We start from the raw sequence: 18,954 nt of genomic DNA, 5'->3' as shown, positions 1-18,954 counted from the left end.
AATGCAGAGCAGATATGATCCCCTCTCCTCCCTTTCTAGCAATTTGCAAAGAATCAAGAGGCTGATTGAACAATTCTTTACATTTCTATATACCTTTGCAGAAGCCCTTGTAGTGTGTTATCAAAACTACCTGCATCCCCTTACTAAAATGCTCTACCTTTCAAAAACTGTAAATAAAAATTTAACCCTGTTAATAATATAATTTAATTTTTTTTTTGTAGCTAGACTGAAATTTCAGCTCTAGAATTTTCTACCTGTCTTCAAAATTTCCTCCAGTAGGAAAGAAGGCCACTCGTTGTGCATAGGAATAGGGAGGAATTACTTTGACCTGCGGGCCAGTTATCTTGAAAATTCCACCAGCTTCAGGCTGCTGCAGAATACCCTTTAGGTCCATTCAACCCTGGGCACAGGTCACATACATTTCAGTTTAGTCCTTCCCTTTGAAGCAGCATGAAGTTGTTTTATCAACAGGCAACTTCACAGTCTGAAGTCTTTTTCTTGTCTTAGGATCTAAAAGAATCACTCTTCCTCCATTGTAACAGGCCACCCAGAGCTCCCTCTCAGCATCAATACACATTCCATCTGGAATTTATTCTCCTTTCTCCAGCTTATAAACACTTCTGCAGTTGGAGATCTTTCCTGTTTGCATGTCATAATCAAAAGTATCCACAGAATAGGACAGGCTGTCAATGTAATAGAAGATTTTGTGGTCTAGGGGCCAACCCAAACCATTGTAGATGTCTACCTGGTCAAAGCCTCTTCCACGTGGTGGTCAGGAAAAGAGAGTACAGGGACCTCTGGTGCCGCTTCAGTACTGGTGGGGCCATTTCCTCAGCCATACTGTCAGCAAAGTATCTCCCAGTGGCATCCACCTTCCCATCATTGAACTGATTGTTTTTCTTGTCTTTATCTACTGTGGCCAGGACAACTGTTGACTGATCTTCTCAGTTTAAGCACAGAACTTTGTTCCAATGGTGGTGACATAGCCTGCCAGGTGAAGTGTCACAGAGTTGATGGGGGCATCCGTGGTCACTTACTCCACCCCTGAACAATTCCCACTTACTGCTTGCTGAGCAATTCCCACTGGGAAACCTTTTTTGCAGGAATATCTACAAAGAGCAGAGAGTTGGACATCTCTTCCTCTTCCCACATGAGAGACTCAGGGCACTGACAGTTCTCTGGGAAAACACACTCAACTTAATGAAGACATTGTCATGGGGAAGATCTTGGTGCTAGAGACACTCAGAGAGCTCACTTGCTATTAACTTTCTTTCTTCTTTCTTTCTTTCTTTCTTTCTTTCTTTCTTTCTTTCTTTCTTTCTAGAAAGAGAGAGTGTGAGTGGTGGGGAAGTGGGGCAAAGGGAGGGGGAGAGACAGAATCCTAAGTAGGCTCCTCAACCAGCACAGAGACTGTTGCTAGGGCTCCATCTCACAACCCTGAGATCATGACCTGAGGTGAAATCAAAAGCCAGATGCTTAACCAACTGAGCCACCCAGGTGCTCCAGTATTAACTCTTTCTTAAATGTTGGTAGAATTCACCTGTGAAGCCATCTGGTCCAAGACTTTTGTTTGTTGGGAATTTTTTTTATTATCAATTCAATTTCATTTTTAGTAATTTTCTATTTCTTTCTGATTTTATTTTGAAATATTGTATGTTTCTAGAAATTTATCCATTTCTCCTAGATTAAATTATTAGGTCATTAATATCCCTGGCCTCTAATATCTTGCCACTTGAAATGTGAACTATGGACCATCAGTATCAGCATCACCCAGAAGATTGTTATAAATGCAGTCTCAGGCCTAGGCCAGACCAAATAAGTCAGAATATTTTTTAATAAGATACTCAAGTGACTTGTATACATATTAAGGTTTGAGAACACTGTTTTAACATCAATATAAATGTAAAAATATGTGTAATTTGTGCCTATCTATTTATGCATTATCATATTTATTTACATTTCCCCCTTTCAGGATTTTATATTACTTTATTCACCCTGGTGAAAACAGGTGAGTTCAATAAAATAACCTAATTGCATAAATTTTACATTTTTGTACAAATGACCAGTTATTCCCTAAAGATCATTTTCTAAGTATATATGGCTATGAAGAATTTTTACAGAAGTATCTTTATTATTAAGATAAGTTTTGATTATTATTATATCAAAATATTAAGTAGCACTGATTTTTTCTTTTAAAGAGATTTTGTACAAATGCTATACTCTTATAACCAATATAATTAATTCAATTCTGCTTCCCTTTAACTTAAATTTGAAATTTTATGAGTCATATTCATAGTCTTATTTTTGGTTTTGTTTTGTATTTTATGTATTTCTGACAACATGTATTTAAGTGACCTGTGACTGGGGTGATATTCCCAGAACACGGAAATTTCAGTTTGAAACCAAGAAAATTCAGGGCAAACCAAATCACTTTCTCTATTATAAAGCTTATTAGGACAAATCACAATTTAAAAAAATATTTGCAATAAGTAATTTTTTATTTAGAGTAATATTAGCATGTTGATTAAATACTGATTTTTAAAAACCACAGAAGGTTTGAGTATAAGCATTATGACATTTTCATAAAAGAGTAAGTTTTAAAACACTTGTTTCATTTCTTTTTACAGAGAGCTTTTAAAGCAATCAGAAAAGTCTGCTCTCAGTATGTCAGTTACAAGTACTTATTTGACAGAAAACTCACTTTCTCTTAATGTATCATGATAATTGTCCTGAAATTCCTTAAAGACCAATCTTGAAAATATGATACAACTTTTAAAAAAGGACATATTTCTCTGCTGGTATTGCATAGTTATTCTAACTAGTAAGCTAATAAACTAAGTGGTCAATAGATTGCCATTGACATTTTTCCTTTGTGTTTCTATGAGTATCTAAAGATTGACAACAATCTCATGGAAGTAAAAATGTATTTCTTTTCAGATACCCATTGTCATTTTAAAAATATAAGGAACAGGGACTGTACAAAATGTAAGGAAGACTTTGGGTCCTAGAACTAATATAGGCAAGAATCAAGCTGAGAAGATTATTTAGTTTTATACAGAGGTCACTTATTATTTATTTTTTTTAAGATTTTATTTTTTTATTTGACAGAGAGAGACACAGTGAGAGAGGTAACACAAGCAGAGGGAGAGGGAGAGGGAGAAGCAGGCTTCCCATTGAGCAGGGAGCCCCACACGGTGGGGTCACTTATTATAAAAAGAAAGAATGACTCAGAGGGGATAAGAACGCAGAGGGCAGGGCCACGATCCATGGAGAATAACTCTCAGGGAACAGAACTGAGCCCTATTCACAGATCAGGCAACATGTACCTGGCTGGAATTCAGAATTTCTATGGACTGATGTCTATTCCATCTTTTTTAAATGGAAGTGTCTACTGTCGTAAATCTATGCTTGTCTGATCATTATATAATAGAAGTGGGTGGCAGATAACCTGTCACTAGTTCACAGGACTTCTGACCAAAGGAATGATACTCAAGTGCTTTAAGATATCTTACCTAAGGAGACGCAACTGTATCTAGACCTAATTTAGATGATAAACCTCAGCCTGAGACTAATGCTAAATGGGATGTAACTTTTGAGGGATCTTGGGAAGAGCTGAGCATTTTTGCATGTGGGAGGAGTGTGAATTGTTGTTGGGTTAGAGGGTATACTTTGGAAGACTGTATTTTATAGAGATAGCCATAGCTATATCCCCTACCTCACATGTTCACCTAGAATCTTGTCACTCTCCCATCATGAAGTAGAGTCTAATTCCCCTCCCAAAGAATCTGGGTAGATTTGAGCCTCACTTGTAACCAATAGAATATGATGGAAGTAATGCTGTATGACTTCTGAGGTTAGTCAGAAAGGCAATACTACCTCTACCTTGCACCTGGAACACTAGCAATGGAACCCTGCAGCACCAGTCCAACTGCCCTGAGACCAATATGCCTTGAGGAAACTCAAGCTAGCTTACGTGGGGAGACCTTATGGACAAGCCCAGGGACCAACCTAAAAGAGAGAGATATGTGGCCAGTTTCCAGCTTCTCCAGCCCCACACTGTTTTAGCTCCAGTTACCATCTGATTACAACTGCATAAGAGCTCTGAAGTAATACCAACCAGAGAAGCCTGTCCTGAAACTATAATATAATAATTCCTGCAGTTTTAATCTATTTAGTTTTGGGGTGCTGTGTTATACAGCAATGGTAACTGAAATACCTCTTCTAAATTAAAACGATTTTAAGCTTAATTTAGTTTTTTTAAAAGATTTATTTATTTATTTTAGAGAGGGAGAGTGCAAGCAGAGAGAGGGGCAGGGAGTGAGGGAGTGAGAATCTCAAACAGGCTCCAAGCCCAGTGGGAGGCCGATGCTTGGCTCAATTTCATGACCTGAGATCATGACCTCAGCCAAAATCAAGAGTTGGATGCCAACCAACTGAGCCACCCAAGTACCCGTCATTTTTTTTTTTTTAATAAGAGAACACACTTGAAGATTCTGGACCTTCATTACACAGCCTTATTTGGGTCTGTACATAAGATTAAAAAAAATTATCTGTCTGCCCTCAGGAGCTCTAAATTTCAGGTCAAAACAGGTTTGAATTCTGTCATCAAGATGGTATATGCAATGTAGGGAGATGGATAGAGGAAATGGCATTTCATCAGAGAGCTGCCATATTATCTTATCCCTTTCTTTAAAGTACCAGACATTTCTTCCCTTCACTTTGTCAACAACAAGCTGGAAAATACTATTTTATCTCTCCATTAAGCAAAACTTCGTGGACTTTGAATTCCCTTTAAACTAAGGGATTTTATGTCTGTATCCCAGTGCCTAACAGTGACTAAAGCAAAAGAAGTGCTCTGTAAATACTGACTGAATAAAGGAAAACATAGTTCTGTAACTAGCAGCTTCTTGCTAAATATACTCAGATACTGCCAGCATTAGAGTAATCAGAAATAAAAGGTCCGTTTCTCTAGATCTACTTAAACTCTCAACAACGCTGAAATAAGAGACCGAGTTTATATGAATTAATAACAATTATAATTAGCAAAAGTAGTATGTATGTTTTAAGGTATATTACAATATGATATAAAAAGATTATTGATAGGCAGGATAACATGGTGGTTAAGACTGTAAACCCTGAGTCAGAATGTATGGAAGCAAATCCTTGCTCCACTCTCTTCTAGCCATATAAATGTAGGTAAGTCAGTTAAAGGCTCTGTGCTTCAGTTCCCCACCTGTAAATCACAGGTGACAATAGTACCTACCAAGATACTACTGTTGTAAGTATTAAATGGGTTAATATATTCAAAATATGTAGAACATTTCTTAGTAATAATAGTGATTATTTTACGTATAAAAATCTAATTGAAAATGACAACTTTTTTTGCTAAAATGAAGGAAACCATTTTAACTATTCTAAAATTACTCAGAATTCAAAAATGAATGTTGTCGAGTGAAGAAAATTGCTACATAAGGCCTTAGAAGTGGTTACATAAGTATACCTAGAGGCTGCCGCACGATATAGTAAAGCTAGAATCCTCTGCCTTGAATTTGTCAAAATGAAGTAAAAATAGAAGAAGAAGAATAAATACTAAGCAGTGAATGCTAGTGTCTACTTGGGATAATTTAGTGACAATAAATCAAAGCAGACCCACTGGGTTATGCCAAGACGTTTTCCTGACTAAATCTAATTTGGTTGATTTGTTCTGTTTAATTAGTGAATATTATAATTATGTGCTCTGAAAGTTGTGTGAATTTAGTAACATCAAGTAGCACTAAAGCAAAGTAGAGAAAAATACCAAGACAAAATTTCTTTTGAGCACTTGCCTTCTTGTAAAGAATACAATTAACTCCCTAGAGTAATCTTTATGTGCCTAAATAATGAATGCTGTGGGAGCGTGAGACACTTCCCACTTTTCTTCTCATCAATACCTATACGACCTAGTCTGATTTAGTTGAACCTAGGACATTTTCAATAATTACAAGCACAGGGGTCTACCACAGATTCTCCTGTGGGAGAAAATGTATTAATGTAGGCAAAGTAGATATAACCCTGCATGTCTGACCCCTTTTAACTTCTTGGTTGCCTAAATATTCAGTCAGGGATTATACCAGTTATATATGTAGGGAGGCCTAAATGTTTAAAAAGTAAACAGAGATAAATTACAAATGGTGTTTTTTTCATTCTTTTGGGCTGATGTCTGGAGATATTTTGTTAGGATATAAATAGTTTTTTTCAATTTTCCTTTTTTGGTAATTAGACTGCTAGTGATTGTTTAACCTTGCCCTTTTTGGAGATTTGTTCAAGAAATATTTAGGAAACAATATCACATCCTGTGATAGTTTTTCATTAATAAAGAAGGGTGAAAGGATTCAGTTATAAAAATAGGCAGTGGGAAATATAACTGTATTTTCCAGCATCTGTGGGAACCACAGGATTTTTGCTAGAATACAGAAGCAAGTTTTGAATGAATTTAAAATAAGGTTTGACTAATTAATGTATTTTGTTAGTACATTGACTAGAAAAAATTACATTTGGCCACATTTTAAAAACTCACACCTAAATCTACTTTGGCTTGCTTATAATTTTTTTTGGATTAATTCTTGTTGATTAATTGCTTTACCTCTTTCCTTCACCCTATTCTTTAATAAATATTTATCAGGCGACAATTCATTTACTGACACTGTACTAGGTACCAGAGATTACAGTGGAAAGGCATAATCTCTGTAATCATGAAGCTTATGATACAACGCAAACAAAACAAATAGATAAAGGCACTTAGGGTGGGCCCCCAATCCAATGACTGGTGTGTCCACAGGAAGAGGAAAAGGCATAATAGAAACACAGGAAAGGCCAGGAGGAGATGAGGACAGAGACTGGAGTCATGCTGCCACAAGCCAAGCAACACCTGGAAGCTGCAGAGGAAAGGAGGGATCTTCCTTCGAACCTTCAGAGGTAGCATGACCTGCTGACAACTTGATTTCAAACCTCTAGCATTCAGAGTCATGAGAAAATAAAATTCTATTGTTTCAAGCCACCCAGTCTGTGATGCTGTTTTGCAGCAGTCCTGGGAAACTAACACAGACAGGTTGACTTTGAAGTGTCTGTGGAACATCTAAGTGCAGGAGTCAAGAAGAAAGATGAATTTGGAGGTTTGGAACTCAAGTTTGGGCTGGAGATAAAACTGTGAGGAACATCAGCATACGATTGAGCAGTAAAACCATATAAGTGGCTGAGATCCTCCAGGGGCAGTCTGTAGAGTAAGGTAGGAAAGACTAGTCTAGAACCCATGGTATTGTATGAGTGGGTGGAGATAGGGGTACTCACAAGAGAGACCAAGATGGAGACCAGAGCAGTAGAAGGAAGACCAGGAGAGTGTAGTGTCACAGAGCCACATGCAGAGATGGTTTCACAAACTAAGTGCAGCAAATTGGTCAGGTAAGACAAAGGCTTTGTCCATTATATTTAGGAAGAGACAATCCTGGGGGACCTAACAGATTGCAGTGCAAAAGTGGAATAGTTTTTGAGGAGTCACTGAGAGATGAGAAAGTGAGTCCAGGAAGTGTAGACAACTCTTTCTGAGGGATCGAATGTGAAAGGAAGGAAATCTCCTGTAAGTAGATGAAGACACGGGATGAAGGCAAGGCTTTTCACGTGATTTAATTAATCATCAGTATTTGAGTTTACTTACAGATTCTTGTGTTTTTATCTAATGAGACACCTTAATATTTAGACAATGGTGATAAAACAAATAGGATGGTACCTTATTGTCGACCATAAAATTGCTCACTAAGTTATAGCATAACAACTAGAACATGTTTTATAGATACAAATCTAAAAAGTCAGTAAATGAGAATCTGTTGTTGGTAGAAGTTTTCTGCATAATTTATTAAGAGGGAAATTGTAGACAGGATAATGTTTTGAAATGCAAAACATCTGACTCATAGTAGAGATGAAGAGCACTGAATGACCCATGAGAGAAACTTACCTTATTGTTCATACACGGCAGAGAAAATTCAAAACCAATAAGGCATCAGGCATCGCACAGCAAAACTACTTCAATGAGGGTGAGTCATGATGCCACCCAGGGAAATGAATCAGGTGCCCACATGCCCAATCTTCTTGATAATTACAGTTTTTTCCCCTTTTAAATTAAAACTAAAGTCAGGTAACAACTAATGTCCCTGTAGAACAAATTTAGCCAAATGGAAATATACAGTGGTCTAGGAAGTAAATGGAAGTATCAAAGGGATGCAGCTTTTCCAGCAAAGAAAGAAAAAGAACCATTACTTTAAGTGTAATGTCATGTCTGCTGGCCCCAAAGGACTTTTAAATGCTTTTATTGTGTCTTCTATTTCAGCTGATTTGGGCATCTTCCCACCATGGAACAACTCCAATAGCTTCTTCTCAACACTGAAGTCTTAGATTTTGTACCCGAGGTTCCTATGGTTTTCCACTCAAGCCAGGAGAATGAGGAACATCCCTTTCTCCTCCTGTCTCCTTGCCCTCTAGCTTCCATAGTCAATCATAAGTCCTGTAAATTCTATGTCTTAAACATTTCTCACTTCTCTTCCTCCCCAGAGCTACAGCTCTGATCTAAGCTGCCACTGACTAACCTATGCCAAGTCCCACTTATCCTATTTTGACCCCTCTAACAGAAGCCTCAGCACAGCTAGAATGAGCAAGGAAAAAGGCAAACCATATATATTCTGCTGTTTAAAACCTGGGCTGGTTTCCCACTCTGGCCATAGCAAACCGGTATGGCTTTTGTGATAAATTTAAAAAAGAAAAAAAAAAAAGGTAACCATTTCCTCTCTGGATAAGCAGTGTCAGATTTTAGGCCCAATTTTCTCCTCTGGTCAGGCTTTTTATGCAGTGCAGAAATTACAACACCCTTTACCCTTAGAATAAAATCCAGGCTTTTTAAGGTGGCTTATATAGTCCTCTACAACCTTATTTCTGTCAATCTCTGCAGAGCCACCTCTTGCCATTCTTTTATTCATGCTCTCTGATCCTGCTATCAGTTTCAACTCCTCGAACATACCATATTCTCATTTAATCTTTGCCAAACCTTCCACTATTTGGAAAAAATCTCTCTGTCTGTCCAGATAACTCATGCTCATTTTTAGGTCCTGACAAAAAAATTACTCCCCTTTATAGGACTTCCCAAACCACCCCAATTAGAATAAGTCTTCTTGCCACACAATTTCCCTGAGCAGCTAAACGTGCTCAACATCATATTCATTAGGATTTATTGAAATAGCTGGTATAAAGTCTGCCTTCCCTGATGGACTCTCAGCTCAGTGAGGGCAGACTTGGTCTGTTTGTTCCCCACTGTATCATCTGTGTATAGTAACATGTCTGACACTTAATAGACGCTTAAGAAATATTGATTGGCTGAATAAATAGTTAAATGCATGGGAATAACCTGGAATCCTTCTTGCAGCATAATGGGAAAAGTTTTGTCAGAAGATACAGGTTCTAATCCTGGCTCTGCCACTAACTTACTTAATTGTGTGACCTTAAGTAAGTTCCCTTAACCATTGTGAACCTTCTTTCCTCATCTTTAAAATGTTGATACTATCTAGCTACAAGAAGCTCATAGTAGGTGCAAAGGGACGATATTTATTGAGTCCCTACCATGTGCAAAGTCCTATGCTAAGTATGGCCATCTACATTATCTCAAAAGAAATAATATGAATCTCTGAAACGTTATCATTATCTAAAGATCATAGTAAGTGGCAAAACAAGGATCTAGGTCCAAATTTCTCTGGTTCTAAAGATTCTACTTTCTCTACCTCTTTCTCTATTCTTTTCCTTCTTCACCATTTTCCTTCAAAATCCATTTGATAAATTCTTCAAGTCATAAGACAAGTGTTCTGTGAAACCATCTCTAATGCTCTTAGGCAGATTTACATGCTCCTATCTCTAAGTTCATATTATATTAATATAATAACCTTATACTTAGTTACTCGCATACCATAAAGGTTTTCAGAGAAGAGACCATGTCTTTCCATTGTTGAATACCCAGTATCTTGACTGGGCATTAGTACGTTGTAAGTGCTAAATGAGTATTTGTTAAATGAGTAAATGAACTTTCTCTACCTAGTATTATTCGTAAATTTGACAATATAACTAATTTTTGTTTAGTGTTTATATGTAGTTTTACATTTTATATATAAACAGTCAATAATTAAGGCCTCAACCATAATTGCTTATATGCTTGATGTTGCTAAGATAGTATAATGAACATATGACATGGGTTCTTAACAAATCATAAAGAACCGGTTTTAGATAAATATATTTAAGATTTTTTTAAAAACAGGTAATAATTGCCCAAAAGGGAATATATCAAATATGAGGTATGGGGAAATGGTCCAGGATTATTTTGAATTTGATATTCTATTTTTAATTTTCTATATGGCAACTTCAGAGAACAAATATATTGCTAGTAAATATAAAACTACTTAGCCTAGAGAATTTGACATATTATTTATTGTAATGTTACCTTGTTCAAGAGGATTATAATTAATAGAAGAAACAAAACCCAGTTGCAAATTAATGGCCTACAGCACATCAGTGGGCTAGGAGACTAAAACAGAGCTGAAGGTCTCCTTTACATTGATATAAAGATGAGTACTATTTACTGGATACTCAAATCAAGAAGAAATACAAAATACTTTGAAATTATGTAATATATAATCTAAATCCTTCATCTAAGACAACAGCTTGTCAAAATGCTAACCATTAGGAACTGAAAGTTTTCTTTAGTTAATAATGCTTCCTTTCACGTGTGCTATGTGCTTTCCAGAAGGAAATCTGAAATCTATTATTAGCTTTACAGAGTCAACTTTTGCTTTTCAGAGTTAATAAAAAGAACACACGCACCTGTGCCAATACAAAGAACACAGACATACAATAGGCCTGTTTTAGATCTAAATGGGTAGATAATACAAAAATTACACCTTTGGCTCTGGAAGATATGTTGATTCTTGCAGCATATTTGCCTTCCACTATATTAGTTTTTCTAAGTAAGAAGAACTATGCTATGGAAAACCTGTATGCACACACAAATGAGAGTTCTTGTGAACTGCTTGCCAGAGGTTAAAATTCTGTCAGAGGTGTTCACTCTGTACATTGGATTCTGATCATCACTAATATGTTGAAAGTTCTAATTCTCAGTCCTCCAGGTCCTAATACAATATTCTCAACCTCACACATGGCTAATGAAGAAACTAGGACAAGCAGTGGTGAAGAAAAAAATCAGTTCTGGGAAAGGGAAAAAAGAAAGTCACGCTATGCCTGGCTTTGACATTGTGAAAGAAGAGGGATCACTAAAGTTACTACTGTTATTTTTAAAATGAAGCCTTGGACATTGGTCTACTAAAATAAAAAGGTGAAGGAAATTATAAATTAGTGCACATGGTCAGATACATTGCTTTCTAGAGTGATATTAATGATTTTGGCAATGCTGGGTCAACTACTTTATAATTATATAAGAAAACTGAATAGCCTCTCAATGTAAATAACGGCTATCTTTTCATCTGTGAAATCAGATCAATTATGTAACAAAAATTTACATTAAAAATGATATTTCTCTCGGAGGCATTTTATAAAATAACCAGTGAAAGATGGGCTCCGTGGCTCAGAAGAAAGCAAAGTAGTTCAAAGAAAAGCTGGTCTAGTCTTATTATGTAGATAGAAATAAGGTACATAGTAGGTAGTAGAACTCCAACAAAGCAAATATTCAGTTGTTCAATCATTCACCATAGCCAGTCACTATGCTAGGCACTGGAGATACATACATCTTATTTGCAACTTGATCCCTGCATTTAGGGAACCCCCAGACATTTAAACAAATACTTCTGTATAAAATATCTAATAGCAGAGGTGTGTGAATAGTGTTAGGGAGGCACATGGATGAAAGAATCGTTGGAAAGAATTGTTGGAGAAAGCTTCATAAAGGAGGTCACCCTTAGCCAAATTCCTCAAAAGAGTTAAAGTTTACCGGGCAAATTAGATGGGAAGGCATGCCAAAGTGACAGAAGAGTATTCTATGAATCAAGGACCATGAGCTTTAAGAACAATGTACTTAGGACTGCATGGTATATTTGGGTAGAGGTAAATAAAGAGAAAATTAGAGCCAGGTTATCAAGGACTTTGTTGGACATGCTAAGGCATTTGGACATTCTTTTACAGTGACAATATATAAAATGTTCTTAAGCAACAAAGTGGCATGATCAGATATATGCTTAAAAAATTAACTCTGCTAAATTTAAGAAAAGCTAAATCTGGAGGAAACATCAATAATTTAAGAACTTCAGGTTCATATGATCCCTAATATAGTCTCCCACCCTCTGGCTTATGTTGTAAGAAAGTTTTAGAGCTTTAGCTTTACAACTTAGTAAATTTTATTTATTAAAATAAAAACTATTATTTTGGGGGGAAATGGTATTACAGATAATGCATAAGTGCATTAACTGAGCTGGGCTTGGGGATGTGGAGTAAAAGAGACAGTTTTCAAAAGAGAAAATTTTCACTCTCAACCATGTCTATAATCTTAATGAGAGCAAAGGATGAGTGCTGATCAGGGAGGTTCCTTTGGGGTCAGAGAAGATGGAGACAGTCTCCTTTTTTCCCAGATCATAGAAACATTAGACATTGTATTCATTTTCTGCCTCTGTATAACAAATCGCAAAAAACAGTGGCTTACAACAACATGCACCTATTATCTCACAGTTTATATGAGTCAGGAGTCTGATCACATCCTAATCAGTCTTCTGGGAAGTGTCTCAGCAGGCTACAATCCACGTGTTGGCCAGGGCTGCATACATACTCAAAAAGGGGCAGGAATCATGGGGTCATCTTACAATTCTGCCTAATAACAGATACCATGAGTCAAGTAGAAAAGTTGAAATTATTAGAGCCTAGCACCAGGTAGGGAACAACTGGTCCAGCAAGTAGGTAAGAAGTTACCTGGGAGAATATATGAAACAAGTTCCACCTTGGGCTTGCTCACTTACATCATGACTCATAAAAAAAGAAGCCTGCATTTTAAAAGGCTAGCGCCCAGGTAGACCCCACACAGGGCACCATCCCAAAATAGACAAGGTGTAGAGAAAAAAAAGGGAAAAATATTCTTCCAAAGAAGATTGTAGAGATAGAAGATGTGAATTCAAAAAAGTTCTAACAGTTTGGAAATGGTTTTCAACTGAAGGTAGAGAGGGGATTTGTCCATAGCACAGACCTGGAAAGAAGTTTTTCCCTCCATTAAAAAAGAATTTACAGTTACTTATTCTTCTACCATATTATATTTAATTATAATGATCATACATATGTATATCACACACATATAACTGATAGCAGGGAGATTTTTCAAGAAATATAAACAGTCTGGTAGAGAAAATCTATCAAACAAACTAGACAAGATAATTAAAGAGAAGATATATGCAGCACTGAATCTGAATCACAAAGAAAATTCTGCTAACAAAGCAGTTGTATTTTCACACAAATTAACAGAAGGTAAAAGCAAGAGAAAATTGAGTTAATAAAAGATTAATTTTAAAAAAAGATTTTCAACACAAAAACTCTCTGGAACAGCTGCTCTCTTGCTTTTGCTATAATTTTGGATAGATTATCACTTGTAGAAGTCTGGCTTTCCCCAGCAGTAACACAACTCCAGCTTTTGCTGCCCTCACAGCCCAGAACATGTAAAACAGAACAAACAGAAATTCCAACTCTGCTCATCAGTAGATTGACCTGCCAGTTCCAAGCAACTGTGGATTTAAGATTCTGATTGCCTGGCTGGATTCCTAGCACCTGGCTGCTCTGTATTTATACTGAATTCTTAGAGTTTGGGCTCTGTTTGTTGCCTAAACCTACAATAATAACAACAATACAAATAATAATAATGGTCATGGTTATTAAGCATTTATGAAGCTACATTAATTAAGCATGTGTTACATTCATGTGTTTTTCATTTAGTGGTACTGGCTCAAGGTAATAGGGATAGTATTTTTCAAAGAAGATACTGATATATTTCCATTCTTAAATTTTGTTCATTGGGAACCTCTCTTCCTCCAGGTCTGGACTGGAGACTTAATGCCCAGAAGAGGAAGGACATACAAGCCTCAAAAATTTTAAGAAGGAAAAGGCTGAATGAGATAGGGAATATAGAAAAATAGTTCTACATGTGTGTCCTAAACTTTTCTTTCCAAGCTTTATCTGGAAAGCCTATAATATAATAGGTATTGGGAGAACATAAGGAAAGAGGGACGTAGGCTCCAAATCCCATCTATATTCTGGGCATGGCCACTTCTGGGTAAACTTGGTAGTTCTGCATGGTATGAACTGGCAAAGTCTTGATAAATTTTTCTGAGCCCTCCTTATTGCCCTTAATGAATGAGGCCCAGAGGTTTCTGTGGCCTCCAAAAGGGGGCCTCAGAGGCATCTGGGCTGAAAGTCAAGTAGGCTGCCGTGGGGCAGCTCCGCAAAGAGAGAGGTGACTGCAACAAAGGCCAGAGTGAACAGATGGCAGACGTGGCTGAATAGTGGGTCCACCTTACCAGTGAGAGCTGAGCTGAGGTGAGCAGCCAAAATGAGCTGGACCTGGTGGTAATGATCTTGACTTAAATATATCACCCACAAACTGTAGGTACAATGGGAGGGATACCCACACCCTACTATCCCTCCTATGTTGCTCTCAGAGCCCACATACCAACCATTTGTTAGGAATTTGGACAAAAAGATAATTTAAACTTTCTCTGCTCTTCGTGGTCTTTGCCCTCATTGTTCCCTCACCAAGGATGACTTCGTTTCTAGTTCATAGAAAAGATAGGAGCCATCAGACAATAAAATGCAAATTAGATCATTTCTCCTTGTTTACCAGCCTGTCAGCAACTTGTCATTGCTCCTACATCTCTTTTGGTCTTAGGATAAAGACCAAAATCCTGAACACAATTTACAGTGTTCATACCTGCATGATTGGCCTTTTACTTCCTCTATGGACACAGCTCCTGCCCTTTCTCCCCTTTCTCTGGAACCTGTAGTTTCTTGTTAATTTCTACCACAGAAAATTTTTTTCTTCAATACTCTAGTCCTCCTTTGGAATATAATCTTCCCACCCCACCTTGGCCTAGTTAATTCCGCTTTGTCTCTCAGATCCCAGCTCTTCCTGGAAAAGCTGTAGACCCCTGCATGAGATCAGTCATTCAGATAGTCTCACAGCCATATTCTGAGTAAATATATCTATTTTATGTTGCCCAAATAAACCAACAGTCTTATTTCAACGAATTTCACTGAGAATAATAAGTTCTCACGTGATTGTTTGCACTAAGCCATATTACCCCAACATCTATCTAATATGTAAGATATTTACATATTTTTAAGTACTAAAAAGTAGTCAATATTTTCTTTTTTTCATCAAGCATCTACTAACCTATATCTTGCCTTCTATGTAATGTGCAATATGTGCAGAAAGGCGGTGGAGAAAAGTCATGAGACACCAAAGGGGAAATAGGAAAAGAGAAAATATAGAAAAGGCATTTTATGATTTATCAAGAACTGATAAGAATATATTTTTGCAATTACAGGAGGACCTCAGTGCCACAGTCAGTTGAGCACCTGACTCTTGCTTTCAGCTCAGATCTGATCTCAGGGTGGTGAGATCAAGCCCCGCATCAGTCTCCACATTCAGCATGGAGTCTGCTTGTGTTTCTCTCTCTCCCTCTTCCTTTGCCCTTCCCCCTCCAAATAAATAAAATAACTTTAAAAAAGAATATATTTGTGTTATTACATATATATAATATTTGAGATAAAAAGCTTTCCTTTTGGCTACCTAAAATCATGGTCTATTGAAAGTACTGCATTTAACAATCAATACTTCAGATAATTTGTTTAATGCATATTTTAAAGAAAATAAACCTTGAAGATATAAGTACACATCATTCTTACTAGCCATTAACTTTCTCTGTATCTGCTCACCCTAAATCTCAGCATGAAGCTTAATGATCACCTCAGCAGCCTGGCTTTGGTCTTCATGCCAACTAGAGTCCAAAGACCCACTCAGCTACGCAGGTTCCGTGGCTGCTGGAAAAACATTGTCTCAGCTTCAGGAGGACTATTTTCAGTCTGTGTGAACTAATTAAAAGGAAGGCCTTTGTTTGTCTTTCTGGCAATCCCCAAGCAGCGTGAAAGGTCCATGCCACGCTCTCTGTTCTAATTTTAGTGCTCCTCTAATGTTTCTTCTCCCTTGCAGAAAAGCATCCTATGCTGTTAAGCACTTAGAAGCTTTTGTATTTGTTATTTCTTCCACTTGGGAAGAAGCACTTTTCCACCTTACTCTTTTTAGATATCCTCCCTCCCATCAGTTTTCTTTAGCAGGAGGTGATGTTTTGAAACTACTAACAAAACTGGAGATCATTAATTACCAAGGTAGCTAATTTCTCTAGCAAGACCCCAAAGGGGCTAGCCCACAAAATTCTTCATATGTAGAGCTTTCAGGATACAACTTTTCATAAAGCGAAAGCATCTTTACAACTGGTGATTCTCAGCTTCCTTTTCCCCAGTAATTCACAACATACCTGTCCAGGGTATCTTCATTGAGGAATTCAGATCTCACAGGTCACTGTTTTTGGCTAAGGCACAGTTTCTCAATCTTTTAAAAGTGATATCCTTTACTTTTGATAAAAATAAAATTATTATGTAGCTTCCTCCCACCCTGCCTTACCTCACTGTCTCGATTATTTACTTGGCCTATCTACTTGGATATCCAATAGTGTTTCAAATTTAAATGTCCTAAACTGAGCTTCTTCATCTCAATTAATATAAACTTCATTCTTCCAATGGTCAGAAGGGCCCAAAATCCTTGAGTTACACATTTGGTCTCTTTCATTTTCTTGCATTCTATGTCCAATCCATCCAAAAAAATACGGTGGCTCTACTTTTAAAATAGATTTAGAAGGGATGCCTGGGCGGTGCAGTCAATTAAGTGGCCAACTCTTGGTTTCAGCTCAGGTCGTGATCTCAGGGTCATAAGACCAAGCCCCACATCGGACTCTATGCTCAGCATGGAGTCTGCTTGAGATTCTCTCTCACTTTTCCTCTGCCCCTCCTGCTCGTGCTCTCTCTCTATATATAACAAATACATAAATCTTAAAAAAAAATAGATGCAAAATTCTAGGGGTCCCTGGGTGGCTGAGTCAGTTAAGCATCTGATTTTTCATTTTGGCTCAGGTCATGACCTCAAGGTTGCGAGATCCAGCCCTGCATAGGACTCCATGTTTGGCGTGGAGCCTGCTTAAGAGTCTCCCTCTCTCCCTCTTCCTTTGCCCCTTCCCCTTGCTCGTGCTCTCTATTTTTCTCACTAAAGAAAAGGGGAAAAAAAGATGCAGAATTCTATCACCTCTCACTGCCTCTATCTTAAAAAAGCCTGCTTACCTGAGCAAAAAGAACACACTGGCAACCATTAGGGGTACCCCAAAGACTGAAATACCTTATCAGATGGGCTCTCCGGTCATTCAAAAGTTTCATATAAGAAAGAATTGCATGGTGGTCAAGAGGAAAACAAGTTTCCTGAAGGAGTGACCCTCCATGGATCACCACTCTCAGGGGGCCTTAGGCAGCCAGGGGACAACAAAAGAGGTCTTAGCATCTCAGGGAAGGGTGGGACAAAGTACAGAAGAGATGAACTTAGGTAAAATTCACCTATTTCCTAATTTGTTAAATAAATGGAAAGACTAATTTAAATATGAATGGAGATCAATGTAGAAATATACATGGTTCTTTATATCGAATATTTCTTCTAAAAATTTGCACTGATTTAACCACAGTATGTAAGGCTATTTTGTGGAGGGAGAAGCTAACTCAGCTGCTCACCTTCATAGTTCTAAGACTCTGTTATTACCAACAATTATAGTTGTTCCTGGTTTCTTGAGCATCTTTCTTTCCAAACCATCTCTTATCATTCCACCCCACTTCTTTAGTACTTTGACTTCAGCAATTCTTTGACCTGACTAGAATCTCCAATCCAATGATCCTTTTGATTTTTCACTATTACTTGTTCCATTGTCCTCTTTTTCCTAATTCTCCATCTTGAATTTTATGTCAAACATAACTCTCATTCTCTTGTGTTCATATTTCCTTGCTCTTCAATAAACCCACTTGACAAAAACACAATGTAAAATTCAACTCTGAAAACTATGGAGCTGGAGAAAAACAGAACGACATTGGCTAATCCAACTTTAAGTTCATGAACATGAACCTCGAATGGGCTCTTAATTCTGCCAGATGATTACATCATATCTCCCTTTTCCATTCACTGTCTCTTTCTCCTAAACAACTCTCATTCCTTCTTCTCTTTCCTCCACCTCCACATCTCCTCTTCCCTCCTTCATCTCAACTGATGCTGCTGCTTTCTCCTTAATGGAGAAAATAGAAATTATCAGAACAAATACTCCTCAGATTCTCACCACATGGATCCCTTTCCAGAATTTGTACCCAGCCTGGAAACATCATTCTTGCCTGTTTCCCATGATCCTGTCTAATGCCAATCTCTCCTCTTAATTAATAGAACCCATTCTCTCTTTCTCCTTCTTTATCACAATTTTATAATTCTCCTTGGAAGAAATTTCTTGAAAAGGTAGTTTATATTTGTTTTAAGTCCTCTCCTCCCATTCTCTCTTAAACCCACTATGTTGGGCTTTTGCCCCTTCCATTTCAACCAAATTGCTCTTGTCAAGGTCAGCAGTAACCTCCACATTGTTAAATCCACTAGTCAGTTCTGACTCAGTCCTCACATCATCCTACTCAACTTGTTAGCTACATTTGACAGAGTTGATCACTCTTTCCCTCTTAATAACTTTCTTCATCTGAATTCAGAACACAACAATCACCAAAAGCTTTTCTCTTACCTAACAGGTTATTCCTTCTCAATCTCCTTTACTGGTATTGCCTTTT

The 18,954-nt window shown here is 37.4% G+C and overlaps 1 protein-coding gene and 1 pseudogene across 1 annotated transcript in view; both read right to left on the bottom strand.

Moving 5' to 3' along the window:
• LOC148108643 (ankyrin repeat and sterile alpha motif domain-containing protein 1B-like) overlaps positions 1 to 18,954 on the bottom strand; it is a 317,341-nt gene that overhangs the window by 130,276 nt on the left and 168,111 nt on the right. The window lies entirely within an intron of this gene.
• Positions 251 to 9,041, bottom strand: LOC123780532 (regucalcin pseudogene; annotated as a pseudogene).

The sequence above is a fragment of the Ursus americanus genome, chromosome 17 (genome assembly GCF_024610735.1).
Source record: "Ursus americanus isolate L20-20 chromosome 17, mUrsAme1.1.p, whole genome shotgun sequence".
Taxonomy (NCBI): Eukaryota; Metazoa; Chordata; class Mammalia; order Carnivora; family Ursidae; genus Ursus; species Ursus americanus.
Note: the sequence above shows the minus strand (reverse complement) of the source record. Positions and strands in the feature narration are given on the sequence as shown.